This window comes from Mustela putorius, unplaced genomic scaffold (assembly GCF_011764305.1).
Source record: "Mustela putorius furo isolate JIRA1106 unplaced genomic scaffold, ASM1176430v1.1 tig00001094_pilon_pilon_pilon, whole genome shotgun sequence".
In the NCBI taxonomy this organism is placed as follows: Eukaryota; Metazoa; Chordata; class Mammalia; order Carnivora; family Mustelidae; genus Mustela; species Mustela putorius.
Genome location: NW_025421566.1, coordinates 1280766 through 1300625, shown reverse-complemented (window position 1 = coordinate 1300625; position 19860 = coordinate 1280766).

Here is a 19860-nt window from a genome sequence, read left to right as displayed (position 1 = left end):
AAATCATCGACTTTAAGTAATGGAAAGAGATGCCTATTGTAGGATAACTAGAAGGGAGAGAAAAAATAGGGTTGAACATGTCATTGAGAAATCAGAGCTGAAAATGTCTCTCATTTGGGAGCAGAAACAGAGATACAAATCGGGAGGCACAGAGGACTCCCATAACGATTCACAGAAGCAGAGCAATTCAAGACATAGTGTCATTCCCCTGTTAGCAATGCAGTAATTCTCTTTACCCAAATATGTGTGGGAGAATAGTTTGTCCATAGCCAAGTCACTGACTTCAAAGAATAAGCTAAACCACCTTTTGAAGCAGGTCGGATAGAGGAAGCTACACCTGCCCAAGCCAAAATCCATTTTTCTGAACAATGGTAGAGCACCGATTTTTGTCTAGAACTATGAAGTATTAAGAGGACAAATATTTAGGGAGACAAGATGGCATGAAAGTAGCAGTAGGAGGCATTTCAACCTGTACCTTTAAATGAGCTATTTACCTACCCATGAACTCTGATCATCCATGAAATCAGCCTGAGATCAGAATTATACCCATCTGGATCTCTACAGGGACAGAAGACATCAGAGGTCAGGTAAAGCAGAGTGGAACATCAGACTGATACTGATATTGGAAGATAAACAAAAGGGGGAGTGAGCCACCAGAGGCGACTGATTGGAAAGCATACCCCTAATATGAGAATGCCCTGAATCTGGGTACCATCATAAACTTGGATACTGGTTGAAAGCAATCTAAAAAAGCAAAGGATTGTGGTGGGTAATTGTGGGATTTGGAGCAGCTAGGAACAGGGGCTTAAGTCCCCAGACCCAGGACAGACCCCTGGCACTGAGCCAGAGAGAGTGTGGCAGAGAAACAAGCTCTTGGTCTCTGAGCCGCCCTCACACACGAGAATGTATGGGGTATGGCTCCTGTGAAATGCTGGGAGCTTCGCCAGGCTGCAGAATGCCAAGATGTGCTACAGAGCCTGAGACACGCATGCCCTTCACCCTCCCCTAAGAGAGGTGTGTGAAGGCCCAGCTGGCACTCCTAGACCCACGCCATTGTATCAGAGACAGAGACCAGTGCACGCTCCAAACCCTCCCCTGAGAGAGATGTGTGAAGGCACAGTCTGGTAATCTTGTAGCTGCACCCTGCTATCAGAGCCTGAGACTTGTGCAGGCGACCCACACCATCCCCTGAGAGAGGTGCACGCAAGCCCAGTGCTCTTAGACCCAGAAAGACCAGGCAATCCCAGCCCAGGCCAGCAGGAAAATCTCTTTGTGCAATCGCTGCTTGGAACCTCTCTGGTGGTCTGGAGATGCCCATACAGCCGCTGCTGCAGTGGATTTGGGCACAGGCAGAACTCTGCAGCACCCACAGGGGACCAGACTGAGGCTTCTCTCTGAGAGGGAGGTCAGGGTTCAGTTTGATTTCCTCTAAACCTCCAAAAAACATCAAAAGTGGTCAAGGCAAGAGAAAAAATAAAGTTAGCATCATTAAATCTCCAGAGAACAAAAGCCTGAAAACATTTTCCTCATAGCCCGATTCCTTGAGGGGGGCAGGAGGACTTAACTTAGGGAACTCCATTGACTGAAAACCCACCTGGCAGGTCCCTCCGCCAGAAAACCAACCAGGAAGGGGAAAAAAGACTACAAGAGAAAAACCACCACTACTTCATAGATACAATTTTCATTTTTAATATGTATCCACTATTCTGGTTCATTTTTAAATATAGATCATTTTTCACCTATTTACCATCATAGTAAGATGTCCAGTACATCAAATTCCATAATAACCTTCTAACATAAAATTAATAGTTAATATTTCATGCAGTGCTGCCTTGGTGGTGGAACAGTCTTTTATGCCTTGCCAGTCATGGAAACTCTTTATCTCTCCGCCCATTTTGAATGTCATTCTTGCTGGATAAATTATTGTTGGCTGCATGTTCTTCTCATTAAGTGTCCTGAATATATCTTACTAGCCCTTTCTGGCTTGAGAGGTCTCTGTGAACAGGTCTGATTTTATTCTGATGGGCTTGCTCTGTAAGTAAGAAGCCTCTATGTACTAGTGGCTTTCAAGAGATTATACCTACAATTATGATTCCTCAGTTTGACTATCAGGTGCCTTGATTTTTTTTTTTTTTTTGAATCAATAATCTTGGTTGGAGACCGATCGACCTCTAGTACCTGAATACTGGTTCCATTCTCGAGACTGGGAAAATTGTAATGAACTTGTTCCACTATATCTTCTAGACTTCTTTTTTTCTCCTCGCTTTCAGGGATTCCAATAACTCTGATGTTGGAAGGTTTCATAGCATCATTTATTTCGTGATTCTTTTTTCGTGGTTTCTAAGCTGTTTGTTCCTAGCATCCTCTTGATCCTTCCTCTCTATCTGTTTGTCCTCTGGACCACTAATTCTATCTTCTGTCTCAGTTACCCTAGTTTTGAGAGTATTTATATTAAATTGGAACTCAGTGGTAGCATTGTGAACCTCATCCCTGGTAGGTTTTAGCACCTCCCTAACATTGTGAACATCCTGTCTGGTTGCTTTCAGCTCGCTCCTTATAAATTCCATTTGTCATCCATGGATTTCTCCAACCTAGCTATTGCCTGGATAATTGTTCTCCTGAATTCTCTTTCTGACATATTATATATGTTAATAGCTGTTAGCTCTGTTGCAGAAAGTCCATCCTCTGTATTTTTTTTCTGTTGGGCCTTCCTTTTCATAGTCATTTTGGTGAGAGATGACTGAACAGATATAGCTGGATGTATCGATCGTGGTGCAGTCAAGGTGCACCCTGGAACATTTATGAGCAATTAAGATTCCCCACCCAAGTGAGAGAAAAAAGAAAAGAAAAAGAAAAAAAGAAGAGGGAGAGAGGAAAGGAAGGGAAGATGAAAGAGAAGGTTCAGCCTAAATGGTAAGATTTATGAGGTATACAAACAAAAACAGACAAACAAAAAGACTGATAAAAGTATATAATAAGAGAAAAAATATGCAAATAAAGGAAGAATCTCTTTGAAAAGAACCCAAAGTGTAAGATTTATATACTATGAAGACAAAAACAAAACACAGAAACAATGGCAGAAGTAAAAGATGGGAGAGTGGTTATAAATTCTCAGTATGGGTGAGGAAGGTTGTTCTGATTCTTCCTGGATGTATCTTGATATCTTTGTTAAAGGATTCATCTTTCCTAAGATAAAGGGGATTAAAAATTGGTTTAGCTATAGGGATAATATTGATTGGGGAAAGGGTATTACTTTGAAATTTAACTCTATATGAATATTAGAAAATAAAAATAAGAAAGGAATAAACAAGACTAAACTAAACTAAAATAAAAACAAGAAATTCAAAAAATAGAAATGCAAAAGGAAAACAGAGGTGTATGTAGTTCAGGTTAGAAGATTATTAATGAATTTGATGTACCGAACAGCTCACTGTGATGGTAACTAGGTTAAAAAATTATCTATATTTAAAAAAATGAGCCAGAATAGTGGGAATAAATTAAAAATAAAAGTTGTCCTATGAAATAGTGGTGGTTATTCTTTTGTAGACTTTTTTTTTTCTTTACTTGTTTGGTTTCTGTGGGAGGGGCCTGCCACGTGAGTTTTCAGTCAATGATGCTCCCTGAGTTAATTCCTCCAGTCCCCCTCAATGGAGTGGGCTCTGAGGAAATCGTTTTTTTCTGGATTTTGTTCTCTGGTGGTTTTATGTTTGTTCACCTTTATTTTGCCTTTTGTATTCACAACATTTGATGTTTTTTGTAAGTTTAGAGGAAAGCAAATTGCACTCTGACCTCCCTCTCAGAGAGAAGCCTCAGTGTGGCTGCAAAGCCCATATAAATTCCCACTTGGCCGCTGGCAAAGCAGGTTCCAAGTCGTGGTCCCTGGGTGTGCAGGATCTTCTACTTGTACCCAAAACCATGGCAGCGACAGCTGTCTGGGCAGGTTCATACCACCAGAGATGTTCCAAGCAGCGATCTCACACTGAGATTTTCCAGATGGCCTGGGCTTGGAATGCCTGTTCTTTCTGGGTCTAAGAGCACCAGGTGCGCACTCTTAGATAGAAGCCTCCTCTTTCAGAGGAGCATGTGGGTCTTGCACGCGTCTCAGGCTCTGCAAAGAGGGCACAGGCTGGGCCTTGGTGCACCTCTCTTAGGGAAGAGTTTGTGGCGTATGTCTTAGGCTCTGAAACAATGGCACAGTTCAAAGAGCGCTAGCTGGGCCTTAATACATCTCTCAGGGGAGGTTGAGGGGTTTGCATCTCAAGCTCTGTAGCAGGGCTCGTGCATTCTGCCATCTGGCATGGCTCCCATTCCTTCACAGGATCCAGACACCACTCAGTCTCGGGCATGCTGGCGGCTCAGGGAATAAGGCCTGGTTTCTCCACCCACACTGGCTCAGTGCCCTGGGACTGGGGTCTTAAGCCCCTGTTCCTAGCTGCCCCGATTCCCACAACCCCCCTCCCCACAATCCTTTGCTCTTTTGGAGTGCTTTCAACCAGTCTCCAAGTTAATGCTGGTCCCCAGACTCAGGGCACTCACGGATTGGGGTATTACTTTCCAACAGGTCACCTCTGGAGCCTCCCCACCATCTTCCAATATCAGTCAGCACTTCTCATACCACTTTACCTGCCCACTGGTGACGTCTGCACCTGTAGAGATCTAGATGTGTATAATTCTAATCTTGGGCTGATTTCATGGGTGATCAAAGTTCTTTGGTAGGTAATCAATTGCTTTAGGGTACAGGTTGAAAAGGCGCCTCCTCCTACTTCCCCGACATCTTGCCCCCTCCATCATCCGTTTTTGACAGAGTATTCAAGGATGCTTTGGCTCCATATAAGATCTAGTGCTCATTCTAATACCTGCCACGAATCTTCAATACCAATTATCCTCTTCCCTCATTCCCTGCACTTCTATATTTTCTGTAACCCTCAGCTTTTTTCTCAGAGTCCTGAGTCACACCCAGTTTGACTCCTTCTCTGACTTCTTCCCTTTCAGTTTTCCTTACCTTTACTAAGGGTCATGGTATTCCTCCTGAGGCACATATGAAAGAAGCCATATGATATTTTTATTTGTCTCTTGCCTTTTTCACTTTGCATCACTCAGTCCGGTGGCATTCATGTCAATGCAAGTACCAGGGGTTCATCGTCCCTGATGGCTGTGGAATACTGTGTGGCCAATAGGCCCACTGCTTTTTTTTATCTACTAGTCTTTGCAAGGACATTGAAGCTCAATCCACAGTTCTGCTTGATTGAAACATGCAGGCCATCGATATAGGCTGTTCCTTTTCCTCTGATTAAAGAGATGTGGTTAACATGGCTATACCCATTAACACAGAAGGTAGAGTTAACTAGTTGACAAGGGGTCCTGTCCAGGGCTCCTCCTTAAGAGTTGGTTCTCATGCAGAACTTTACTCTCCTTGAAGCCTTTGCAAAGGTGTTTAAGGTAAAGCCAGATAGACAGAGCCCTAACCCCTTATGACACATGTTTCAAACACTAGGGCATGAGGACACAAAAAGCACAATACATCCATGCCCTAACATTTTTCCTTCCCATCTCTTAGTCATATCTGACCCATAAGGAAAATACGTTGAGAGGGACTCTCTCACCCACAGGATGACAAACCCCACAGATAGCAGTTGATACTCAAGAAGCCTCACTGTTTCTTTATATCTCTAGAAATTCCAGTGGAAATATGAAAACCTTGCCGTCTCTGGAGAAAAGTTGGCCTAAAGGATAGTATACCAAATGTTATTTTCTTTTCCCTTTGTCTAGAAAGGCGAAGTGGGACATTAACACACAAGACAACCTGAGTTCTTGACCAGGCTCAGAGGGCCCTTTTTCTGTCCATCCTGGAGCTTCCTACCTTAAGCCATAGGACTGAAAGTTCCTGAGAGTGGGACTGCTGCTTCAGTGAATCCAGCTTCTGTGATGTCACGAAGATTTGAGGTTAAAGCAACCACTCCTTATCAACCCACACCTCATCACTACACACTACACTTGGCTGGGATAGTCATGGGTGGGCCAAGAGGATCCCAAGACCTCCAAAAGTGTTGGAGGCGCCTGGGTCTCTCACCATGGCAGTGTGTAAAGTGAGTAAGTGTCACCTTCCCCATGGCCAAATTGTAGTCTTTCGTTTTGACTGTCAGCACCATCCCTCTTAACTCCGGAGAAAGGCAAGAATCCACCATTCCATCTTAGCCACGAAAGACCAAAAAACAATAAGGCCTCAAACAAAGCCTCAGGAGAGGAAATCCACGCCCTGCACGTGGCTAGGGGCCTCCAACCCAATCAGGTCTCTTCTGACCAGGAAAAGGGCCACCCAAGGAAAGCTTAAAGGAACACCCACAACCATGCCAAAGACATGTCTAGAGTCTTCTACAGCGAGACACTAGTACCTCTTGCAGCTTTGGAAATCATACCAAAACGGCCTCCCAAACTTCAAAACTGACCAAACAACCTAGGCAGACACTACACTCTACACATTAGGTCCAGGACAGACTCATGAACTTGGAGTCCACAGATGCAAGCATGGAGCATTTTGGAAGAGACCCATAGAACAAGTGAAACCATCTGAAAGAATACATGCCCTTTTAAGGATGACAACTTGTATCTCCAACATGACGAAAGGAAGAGGATTCGAATGTTGAAGAACCGTGAACATTCCCTCAGGATTCTGCAGATACCCTCTGGGAAACTGAAAGGAGATGTTACAGCACAAGCCTGCTTTAAACATCACATTACCATCCCCAAAATGATTTCATGAGATAACCAAACAGTGCCTCTTGCATAAGATGGGCATGTTTTTGCCTGTGTTCTCCTCAAGGATTTTGATGGATTCCTTTTGAACATTGAGATCCTTCATCCATTTTGAGTCTATTTTTGTGTGTGGTGTAAGGAAATGGTCCAATTTCATTTTTCTGCATGTGGCTGTCCAATTTTCCCAGCACCATTTATTGAAGAGGCTGTCTTTTTTCCATTGGACATTCTTTCCTGCTTTGTCGAAGATTAGTTGACCATAGAGTTGAGGGTCTATTTCTGGGCTCTCTATTCTGTTCCATTGATCTATGTGTCTGTTTTTGTGCCAGTACCATGCTGTCTTGATGATGACAGCATTGTAATACAGCTTGAATTCCGGAATTGTGATGCCACCAATGTTGCCAAAGGCAAGGGAAGCAAGGGCAAAAGTGAACTATTGGGATTTCATCAAGATCAAAATCTTTTGCACAGCAAAGGAAACAGTTAACAAAATCAAAAGACAACTGACAGATTGGGAGAAGATATTTGCAAACGACATATCAGATAAAGGACTAGTGTCCAGAATCTATAAAGAACTTAGCAAACTCAACACCCAAAGAACAAATAATCCAATCAAGAAATGGGCAGAGGACATGAACAGACATTTCTGCAAAGAAGACATCCAGATGGCCAACAGACACATGAAAAAGTGCTCCATATCACTCGGCATCAGGGAAATACAAATCAAAACCACAATGAGATATCACTTCACACCAGTCAGAATGGCTAAAATCAACAAGTCAGGGAATGACAGATGCTGGCGAGGTTGCGGAGAAAGGGGAACACTCCTACACTGTTGGTGGGAATGCAAGCTGGTGCAGCCACTCTGGAAAACAGCATGGAGGTTCCTCAAAATGTTGAAAATAGAACTGCCCTATGACCCAGCAATTGCACTATTGGGTATTTACCCTAAAGATACAAACACAGTGATCCAAAGAGGCACGTGCTCCCGAATGTTTATAGCAGCAATGTCCACAATAGCCAAACTATGGAAAGAACCTAGATGTCCATCAACAGATGAATGGATCAAGAAGATGTGGTATATATACACAATGGAATACTATACAGCCATCAAAAGAAATGAAATCTTGCCATTTGCAACAACATGGATGGAACTAGAGTGTATCATGCTAAGCGAAATAAGTCAAGCAGAGAAAGACAACGATCATATGATATCCCTGATATGAGGAAGTGGTGATGCAACATGGGGGCTTAAGTGGGTAGGAGAAGAATAAATGAAACAAGATGGGATTGGGAAGGAGACAAACCATAAGTGACTCTTAATCTCACAAAACAAACTGAGGGTTTTTGGGGGGATGGGGTTTGGGAGAAGGGGGTGGGATTATGGACATTGGGAAAGTTATGTGCTTTGGTGAGTGCTGTGAAGTGTGTAAACCTGGTGATTCACAGACATGTACCCCTGGGGATAAAAATATGTTTATTAAAAAAAAAAAAATAAGATGAGCATGTTCTTAGGGAGCCAGGAGATGATAACAATATCTCAACCAGGGGCCATTACAGCACAACAGACAGCAGATGCTTCAGGTTGGTGAGGAGATACAGGAAGACAAAGAAGAGGATAATGAACAATTGACCTCCAATCAAAGGTCTGGCATAGCGGGATGGTGGGAGGTTCTCTGTACTTGGCTGTATACCACAGGGACCTAGATCCAAGTTAAATAAAAGACCCTCTGGCACCAGGGAATCCTGTATACTGGTTTTCTTTCCTTTTTTTGTGAAACGATGCACATGCACGTATTTGACAGAGATACAGAGAGATCACAATCAGGGGATGGATTTGGGACAGGAGAAGCAGACTTGCCACTGAGCAGGAAACCTGAGACCAGAGTCAATGTCATGACCCTGGGTTCCTGAGTTGAGCTGAAGGCCACTTCTGAACTGATGTACATACCACATGACCCAATCTTGTCTTCTTAATACCTCCTAGTCCTTGACAAGAACCACTGCTCTGTCATTGTTCAGAAATGCAGGGTATATGGATTTTGGCTTGGGCTGGTGTTGCTTGCTCTATCCGACCTGCTTCAAGAGCTGCTATAGCTTGTCCTCTTGAAGTCAGTGATTTGGCTATAGAGAAACTACTCTCCCACACATATTTGGGTAAAATAATTCCTCATTTGATAGATTTTTTTCAGGGGAAATGACACTATGTCTTGTGATGCTGTGCTTCTGTGGATGGTGATGGGAGTCATCTGTGCCTCTGAATCTAAATATCTGTTTCTGCTACCAGATGAGGGACTTTTTCAGCTCTGATTTTGCAAATAAATGCTTATCCCTATTTTTTCTTTACTTCTAGTTCTCCAAGAATACCCATTCCTTGGAGTCTATGAGTTTCCTAAGCTCATTGTCATGTTCCAACATTCTTCCTTCTCTCTTTGGATTTGCTTCCTTATTTTTGAGTCTTTTTGCCCTGGGTCACTAATTTGATAATCTGCTTCTGCCAGCTTCCTGGATTTGGTATCTAGTATGCTACCCACTTTTCATCAGAAACTATTTTATTTTATTTATAATCTTATCTTATTTTATTTTACTTTTATCAGTTTTATCTCTGTGGTTCGAGATTCTCTGATATCTTTTATGTTTTCATATATACAGGGAGTATCCTGGCCACTGCTTTCAATCCTCCATTGGGTGTGTAATATGTAGAGTTTCACTACGATTGCCTATCCATGATCATTTCTTGTTCTTTTTCCTCAGCATCAATTGGTTATTCCATCTTTGCATTGTATCTTAGTCTCTGTATACCTCTCTGTATTTAGAAAGCGCATTTTGTTTTCTACACTGAGGGTAATATCGTTAGGAGGAAGAGATCATGGAGAGTCCATGGGCTGGCCCTATTGGGATTCTCGGGTGTGTGTGTGGCATGCATTCCCTCTGTTGTGTTGTTGCTATCCCCATCCTTGAGGCAAGTCATCTACACAGGCTCTCCTTGCCTGCTGTTGGTGTATTTGGGTTCTGGGCAGAATATGCTCTGGTTTAGCCTTGTGGCGTCTGGTGTGCCTGTGAAAGGAGAAGTTTAACCAACTCAAAAGAACAAAAGCATGAAGAATGGTTGTGGTCAGGAGAGAGCATTTGGGCAGGGCTTTCTTCTAGTCCCCTATGGGAGAGTCTGTTCTCCTGGGACTAAGCTACTTCACAGAGAAATGCATTCGACCCTGTGTTCAATGGTTGGGATTTCCTGTTGGCACGTTAGGCAGTAATGTCCTCACCATCCCGTCTTTGGCCCGTAGCTCAGTCTTTATGCTGCTGGTGCGAGAGCACAAAATTTATTGTGCTCCCATCGAAACATCACAAACACAGCCTCTCACGGATGCACTGCCAGAAACCACCAAATTCCCACTGTGTCTCCTTCTATTGTTTCTGATCATGATATTCAAGCTGTCTGAACCTGGTTGCTTGCTGGTGTCCTCTGCAAGAGAAACACAGTGTTCTCTCGATTTGATGTCTGCCAAGTATACTGATTTAAATCTCCAGGCCTCAAGACTATTTGTTTGCAAGAAACTTATGGGGTGATGCCAAAACATACTATGAGGAGGAATATATGTTTAAATGCATGTATTTTCAAAAATTAAAAACCCCGGAAAAAAGCAAACAATCTGGATGCCATAAAGAACTAGGAAAAGAAGAAACAAAATCCACAGTTATCCAATTAAAAAAAATAAGACATATTGTCATCAAAATAAAAGAAATACAAACAAACACATAGGAAATAATCAGGTGAACTCACACGTCAGTACTGAAAACATTAACAAACTGGAGGAGCCATTACCTGCATAAAACATGGAGACAAGCACACAGTTGAAAATATGAGACCACATGACAACTGATAGAATGGAGAAAAAGAAATAACCTAAAGAAACCTCTACACTATTATACCAGCAAATCCAGGAACTGAGATATAAGGATAAATTACAAGACACATATCAATTCCCAAAGATTAGGTCAGGAAACCTACAAAATTTGTGCTCTACAGTAATGAATAAAGCGGTTGAAGCAGTAATCAAATTCATGCCAAAACACAAAATGCCAGAACCACATCAGTGTCCTGGTCACCTCTTCTACACATTTAATGAAGGTAATGTTGTTTCTTCTCATCAATTCCAGAAATGGAGGAGGTAGGGATACTATAATTTAGAAATTTAAGGACCCAATTCAGATAATGACATTATAGGACACAAATTCTAAGGTACTTTAATAAGTAAAGATTAAAAAATATATAGTTCTTTCCTTTTCTCTCTGTTTATTGAACTTGTTTTGAAAAGGCCAGATTGTTTTTCTCTAATTTTTTTTTGTTATGCTATGGAAGCCAGTGTCTCTTCCATCATCCGTTTTAGACAGAGTATTCATGGATGGGTTATTTCCATATACGACCTAGTGCTACAACAACTCCTGAACACCCATGAACCAGTTCCCTCATTCACTGCATGTGTCTCTTTTCTGATACCCTCAGCTTGGTTCTAAGAATCCTGAGTCAGTTATGGTTTGTCTCTTTCTCTGACTTCTCCTTCATTTTTCCCTTTCTTTACTAAGGGCCATGCTATTCCTCCTGGGGCACATACGAAGTAAGACATATGATATTTCCCTTTGCCTGCTTCCCTTTTTCACTTTGCATCACCAAGTCCTGTAGCATTTATGTCAGTGCAAGTAGCAGGGGTTCATACTCCCTGATGCCTGAGGAATACTCTGTTGACAAGATGGACCACGCCTTCTTTATCCACTAGTCTTTGCAAGGGTATTGTGGCTCAATCCACAGTTCTACTAGAGTGGGCATTGCAGACCATCGATACAGGCCATTCTTTTTTTTTTTTTTTTTCTGATTTAAGGACTTAATCAACACAGCTTTACCCATTACCACAGCAGGTAGAGTAAACTAAAATGACAAGGGGTGCAGTCTATGGCTCTTCCTTAAGAGTTAGCTCTGAGGCACAAAGTTACTCTCCTGAAGACTTTGCAATGGGGTTTAAGGGAAAACGAGGAAGACAGAGCCCTAATCCCTTATGACTCGTGTTTTAGAACACTAGGTGTTGAGGACACAGACAGCACAGTACATTCATGCCCTGACATTTTTCTTTGTAAAGGGACTTACCACCCCTTAATCATCACTGTCCCATAGGGACAAGATGCTGAGAAAGGACTCTCCCAAAGGATGTCAACCCCCATAGAGAACTCTTGATACCCAAAAGTCCTCACTGTTTCTTGAGATCTCTGGAAGTTGCAGTGGAAATAGGAAAACCTTGCCGTCTTTGGATAAATGCTAGCCTAGAGGATGGTGTACCAAACGTCATTTACTTTTCTCTTTGTCTAGAATGGAAAAGACAGACATTAAAACACAAGACAACCTGAGTTCTTAATCAGGCTAGATGGCTTTTTTTCTGTCCTTCCCAGGGCTTCCTACCTAAAGCCATAGGACTCAAAGTTCATGAGAGAGGGACTTCTGCTTACGTGAAGCCAGCTTCTGTGATGCACCAAGCTTTGAGGTCATAGCAACCGCTCCTCATCAACACACGACTGATAACTACACTTGGCTGGATCAGTCATGGGTGGACCAAGAGGTTCCCAAGCCCTCTCAAACCGCTGGAGCGGCCTGGGTCTCTCACCAAGAGTATGTGACATGAGTTAGTGTCACCTTCGCCATGGCCAAATTCATAGTCTTTGGTCGTGACTGTTAGCACTAGCCCTCTAGACTCCAGAGAAAATCAAGAATCCACCATTCCATCCTACCCACGAAAGACCAAGAAATAAACATGCCTCAAACAGAGCCTCAGGGTAAGAAATCCTGCCCTGCACATGGGTTGGTCTTCCCACCCAATTAGGGCGCTTATGACCAGGAAAAGTGCCACCAAGGAAAGCTCAAATGTAACACCCACAACCATGAAAGAAATGTCTGGGGTCCTAAACAACGATGGCATGAGTACCTCTAGGTTCTTCTTAAATTGTGAAAAAAATGGCGTCCCAATCTTCAAAAGAGACAAAGCAACAAATGCAGACTCTACACCTTAGAAACTTAGATCCAGGATGGACTTATGTACTTGGAGTCCACAGGAGCAAGCATGGAGCATGTTGGAAGAGACCCATAACACACATGAAGCCATCTGAAATACTTTAATGCACATATCAGGATGACAACTGAATCTCCAAAAAGATGCATTGAAGAGGATTCAAATGTTTAAGAACCTTGAACATTCCCATAGGGTTGTGCAGCTACCCAATATAGAACTGAATGGAGATGTGGCAGCACAATCCTGCCTTCACCCTCTCATGACCATCCCCCAAATGGTTTCATGTGATAAGCAAACAGTGCCTCTTGCAGAAGATGGACATGTTCTCATGGAACCAGGAGAGGATGAGCAATGTGTCAGTAGGGGCCAGTACAGCGTGACAGACAGTGGATGCTTCAGGTTGGTGAAGAGATCCAGGAAGACAAAGAACAAGATCTGGCATTTTAGGATGGTGGGAGGTTCTCTCTACCTGGCTGCCTTCTATAGGACCTAGGTCCAAATTAAATAAAATATCCTCTGACCCCCATCCTTTATTGTGCACTGCTTTTTTTGTTTGTTTGTTTGTTTGTTTGTTTTGTTTTGTCAAATGATGCTCATGCACATATTGGACAGAGAAACAAAGAGATCACAATTAGGGGGTGGAGATGGAGAGGGAGAAACTGACTTGTCCCTGAGCTGGGAACCTGAGACCAGAGTTGATGACATGACCCTGGGATCATGAGTTGAGCTGAAGTCCGCCTTTGAACTGATGGACACACCCTGGGACACAGCTTTGACTTCTGAATACCTCCTAGTTCTATACAAGAACCACTGCTCTGTCATTGTTCTGAAATACAAGGGATAAGAATTTTGGCTTGGGCTGGGGTTGGTTGAACTATCTGCCCTATTTCGAGAAATGGTCAAGCTTGTCCTCTTGAAGTCAGTGACTGGGCTATGGACAAACTACTCTCCCAAGCATATTTGTGTGAAGAGATATCCTCCATTTCTAGCTTTTGCAGGGGGAATGACACTATGTCTTTTGGTGCTCTGCTTCTGTGGAAGGTGATGGAAGTCCTCTGTGTCCCTGAATCTGGCTCTCTGTTTCTGCTCCCAGACAAGGGACATTTTCAGGACCGATTTCTCAAATCCATGTTCAGCCCTCTTTTTCTCTCTCACTCTTACTCTCCTACAATAGGCACTTCTTTCCATTCCTTGGAGACGATGACTTCTCTAAGATCATTGTCATGTTCCATCATTCTTTCTTCTCTCTTTGGATTTCCTTCCTTATTTTATAATCTTGTTTTTCCAGGACACTAAATGGACCCTCTACTTCTGCCAGCTTCTCGGACTTTGCATCCAGTTTGCTACCAATATTCTCATCAGGAACTCTTTATTTTCTTTTATTCTTATCAGTTTTAAATGTTTGGTTCGAATCTCCCTGATATCTTCTGTGTTTTCTGATGTACAGCGAGTATCCTGGATGCTGCTTTCAATCCTCCATAAGGCGTGTTCTATGTAGGTTTCACTCCGAATGCCTGGCCTTGATAATCTCTTGTTGTTTTTCCTTGGCATTATTTGATTCTTCCTCTTTGCATTGGATCTAGGTCTTGTCTTCCTCTGTATTTGAAAAGCCCAATCTGTTGTCTAGCCTAAGGATAATTTCTTTAGGAAGAAGGAATCATGGAATGCCCAAGGGCTAGCACTTGTGGGAGTCTCAGGTGTGTGTGTGTGTGTGTGTGTGTGTTTGTGTGTGTGTGTGTCACACATGTCCTCTGCTTTTGTATTGTGGTGTCCCCTGTCCTTGAGGCTAGTCAACTGAAGAGGTTCTCCTTGCCTGCCATTTGGTGTTTTTGGGGTCTGGGGTGAAAATGCTGAGGTTTATCTTGGTAGGCTCTGGTGTGCCTGTTAAAGGAGACATTCCACCAACTCAACAGAATTCCAACTTTCAGAATGCTGTGTTCAGAAAAGAGCATGTGGTCAAGGCTTTCTTCTACTCCTGTATGGGAGAGTCTGTTCTCCTGGGACTAAGCAACTTGGACTGAGGAAGGCAATCCCCCAAATGTTCCATGATTGTGATTTCATGTTGGCAGGTTAGGCAGCTAATGTCCTCACCATCTTGTCTTTGGCCAGTAGCTCAGTCTTTATGTTGCTGGTGTGAGATCACAAAATTTCTTGTGCCCCCCTTGAGTAATCTCCACGAACCCTGCCTCTCACGGATGAAGTGCCAAAACCCACTATCTTCCCACTGTGTCTCCTTTTATTGTCTCTGATCATGGTTTCCAGGCTGTCTGTACCTCGTTGATTGATGGTGTACTCTACAGGAGAAACCCTGTGTTCTCTCGATTTGATGTCTATCAAGCCTGCAGATCAGAAATCTCCAGGCCTCAAGACCATTTGTTGGCAAGAAGTCGTGCTATTCAGACCCTTTGCTCGTCAAAGCCAATGGCATTTGGAAACATGTTCCTTCTGAATTCCCAGTGTGCTGCACTCTCCTCTGACTTTGTCTTTTGCATTAGCTAACTGCCCTCTAATGAACCAATGCCCACTTCTCCCCTGAACCATGTCTCCAATCTTCTTCTATAGTCTCTGTGACATTTTTTCTCTTTTGCTTGGAGTTTACTTTGTAGGCTTCAGGTCAATTTCTATCAAGTTGCAGTTAATGTGGTAATCTTCCAGTTGTGTTCTTGGCTGAAGACAAGCCAGGGGTTCTCAGACAGTACTGCCATCTAACTGTCCTCCAAGTCACTGCAAATCCTTACTGAGGCATAAGCAAGAATGAATTCTTCCACTTACCGCATATGGCAGTGCTGTGGAGAGCATGGGCTATGTTACATCTATCAGTCTCAGAAAGATAAATAAGAGACAATTTCACTCTCTCATAACAGTTAAAAGACATATGAAAAAGCAAGGAAAAAAGGGACAAACAATACGAGTCTAACCAGGCACAAAATATTTGGTGTTTGTTTGAACACATTTTTGAGAATACATGTTTATCAAAGAGGACTAAAGGTGATATTCCTTGTAGGAAAAGTGGCTGAAAGTTTTGAAAAGTGAGTTTTCAAAATGAATTGCTATTTTTAAAATACTGACTCCCTATCTCTTGAAATTTAATTATAAGTGTTATGTGAAACAATCAAAGACAACACACACACACACACACACACAGAACACACAAAATATGGGGAAATATGGGGAGGAATTGAAAAAATGCAAAAAAAAAAACCAAAACTCAAGGAAAATACCGTATAGTGGAAAGGCACAGAGAATCTAAGTCAGAAACCAACCAAAATGAGAAAGTTACCTTCTTACCTATTATTGAATTAGTTGAAGTATTCAGGACCAAATTCCATCGTCACTGCAGATTTTTGATTGGATGAAATAAAAAAAGAAAAAAGAAAATTGGCAGAATGCACCTGTGTGGCTCAGTGGGTTAAGCTGCCACCTTCATTTCAGGACATGATTTCAGGGTCCAGGGATAGAGTACCATATTGGGATCACTGCTCAGCAGGGGGCCAGCTTTCCTTCTTCTCTCTCTGCCTGCTACTCGGCCTACTTGTGATTTCTGTCTGTCAAATAAATAAATAAAAACTTTTTAAAAATGGCACAAACGGTCCACAAGAAAACAAAAAAACTAAACAAGCTCGACCTTTTGTTGTCCATAGGAGATTTCCTTCTACTATAAAGATACACTTAGTTTGAATGTGAAGGAATTTGGAATACACAGTTTATGCAATTGGCAAGGAGAAATAGCAAAAGTGATTGTTCCTATAGCAGATAGAGAGCCTTTATGCCTTTGAGAGTCAAAGGATTACTGGAAAGTGTTTTGTCTTAATGGAGCATCAAGACATCAGAAACTTGGAAGAATTGCCAATACATACACCACCTACATGGGTGTATCTAAATGTTGGAAGCATATGAACAGAAAGGAACGGAGATGGGGACCTCAATCCAATATTTTTGGGGATGACGATATTCACTTTCAGCACAGGACAGATCATCCAGATGAAAATCTGGTAAGGAATAACATACATCACCTTGGGCTCTCTAGACCATCTGAGATTTGGGGATACATGTGTAATATTGTGTCTCTGAGGACCATAAGATAAGTTCTTCCCAAGGGGAGACCTAACATTGTCTATCACAGATTGTTGTTGGAGCCCAAAACAAGTCATAATTAATGGTAGTGAATTCAAATCCTATCTTGTATACTTATGACCACAAAGATAGGAAAACCGAAAGAAATCACTTACAAAGGGGAGACACAGCCAGACACTAATATGTGGAAAACAGAACACACTAGTGAGCTAGCAATGATTCAAAGAATGAAAATCAAAAAGGAAAATTCAAAAGTTCCAAGAAAAATGGAAAATAAAGAAACTTACGGGATGATGCCAAACATTTTATGGAGAAACAATATAGGTTTAAATGTGTGTGTTTCCAAAAATCAAAAGCACTGAAAAAATGCAACCTATCTGGATGCCATTAGGAACTATAAAATGAAGAAACAAACTTCAAAGTTAACAGAAAAAATTAAATAATATTTATGATTATCAAAATAAAAGAAATACAAGCAAATAGTAAAAAAAATAAGGAGATCTCACACGTTATTTTTGAAAATATTAAGAAACTGGAGCCCTTACCTGGATAAATCAGGAAGACAACTACACAGCTGAATGTATTAGACCACATGACAACATATAGAAAGGAAAAAAAAAAAAAGCCTAAAAGACCTGTTGCACAATTATGCCACATCCAAGTACTGAGAGAAAAGAATAAATTCCAAGACACCTATCAACTCCCAAGATAAGGTCAGGAAACCTACAAAATCTCAGCTCTCTAGTAGTGACGAAGGGTTTGAAGCAGTAATCAAACACCTGCCAACACACAGAAGGCCAGGACCAAATAATTTTCCTTGGCAACTTTTCTAGACATTTAGTAAAGACAATGTCATTTCTTCTCATCGATTCCAGAAATGGAGGAGGCAGATATACTCTAATTTACAAGGATAAAGACCCAATTAAGATAACGACATTTTAGGAAACAAATTCCATGCCTTTTTTGTAATTGAAGATAGTAAAAATAGAATTCTTTTCTTTTTTCTCATTGTCTTCATCTGGTTTTGAAGGGGCAGATTGTTTTTCTTTTAATTTTTTGTTCTGGTGAGAAAGCCAGCCTGTCATCTATCATCCGTTTTTCTTTAATTTATTTTTTATTTATTTTCAGTGTAACAGTATTCATTATTTTTTCACCACACGCAGTGCTCCATGCAATCCTTGCCCTCTCCAATAACCACCACTTGGATCCCCCAACCTCCCACCCCCTGCCCCTTCAAAACCCACAGATTGTTTTTTAGAGTCCATAGTCTCTCATGGTTCACCTCCCCTTCCAATTTCCCCCAACTCCCTTCTCCTCTCTATCTCCCCACGCCATCCATGCTATTTGTTATGCTCCACAAATAAGTGAAACCATATGATTATTGACTCTTTCTGCTTGACATATTTCACTCAGCATAATCTCTTTCAGTCCTGTCCATGTTCCTAAAAATTGGGTATTCGTCCTTTCTGATGGAGGCATAATACTCCATAGTGTATATGGACCACATCTTTCTTATCCATTCGTCCATTGAAGAGCATCTTGGTTCTTATTTCCACAGTGTGGCGACCGTGGCCAATGCTGCTATAAACGTTGGGGGTAAAGATGGCCCTTCTTTTCACTACATCTGTATCTTTGGGGTAAATACCCAGTAGTGCAATTGCAGGGTCATAGGGAAGCTCTATTTTTAATTTCTTGAGGAATCTCCATACTGTTATCCAAAGAAGCTGCAACAACTTGCATTCCCACCAACTGTGGAAGAGGGATTCCCTTTCTCCACATCCCCTCCAACACATGTTGTTTCCTGTCTTGCTAATTTTGGCCATTCTACCTGGTGTAAGGTGATATATCATTGTGGTTTTTATTTGAATCTCCCTGACGGCTAGTGATGATGAACATTTTTTCATGTGTCTGATAGTCATTTGTATATCTTCATTGGATAAGTGTCTGTTTATATCTTCTGCCCAGTTTTTGATATGATTGTCTGTTTTGTGTGTGTTGAGTTTGAGGAGTCCTTGATAGATCCTGAATATCAACCTTTTGTCTGTACTGTCATTTGCAAATACCTTCTCCCATTCTGTAGGTTGCCTCTTTGTTTTTTGACAGAGTATTCACGGATGCTTTAGTTCCTTATACAACCTAGTGCTCACCCTAATATATGCCACAACTCCTCAACACCCATTAGCCAGTTCTCTCATTCCCTGCAAGGGTCTCTTTTCTGTTACCCTCAGCTTGGTTCTCAGAATCCTGAGTCACTCCTGTTTAGTCTCATTCTCTGACTTCTTCCCCTTCGGTTTTCCTTTCCTTTACTAGGGGCCATGGTATTCCTCCTGAGCCATTTACGAGGAAAGACATATGATATTTCCCTTTGTCTGCTTACCTATTTCATTTTGCTTCACCCAGTCCTGTAGCATTCATGTCAATGCAAGTACCAGATTTCATCCTCCCTTATGGCTGAGGAATATGCTGTTGCCAATATCGACCACACCTTCTTTATCCACTAGTCTTTGCAAGGGCATTGCAGCTCAATTCACAGTTCTGCTCGAGTGGGCATTGAAGGCCATCAATATAGGCCATTCCTTTTCCTCTGATTAAAGTGACTTGGTCAACATGGTGCTGTTCATCTTGTTGGGCTCTGGCGTGCCTGTGAAAGGAGACTTTCAACCATCTCAACAGAACAAAGGCCTGTAGAATGCTGTGGTCAGGCGAAAGCATGTGGACAGGGCTTTCTTCTAGTCCACTAAGGGAGTCTTTTCTCCTGGGACAAAGCAACTTGGACTGAGCAAGGAAGTCCCCCAGTATTCCACAGTTGCGATTTTATGTTTGCAGGTTTTGCATCTAATGTCCTCACCGTCCTATCTTTGGCCAGTAGCTCGGTCTTGATGCTGCTGGTGCGAGAGCCCAAAATTTCGTGTGCCCCCATTAACTTATCTCCGTAAACACAGCCACCCATGGATGCACTGCTAGAATCCACCTTCTT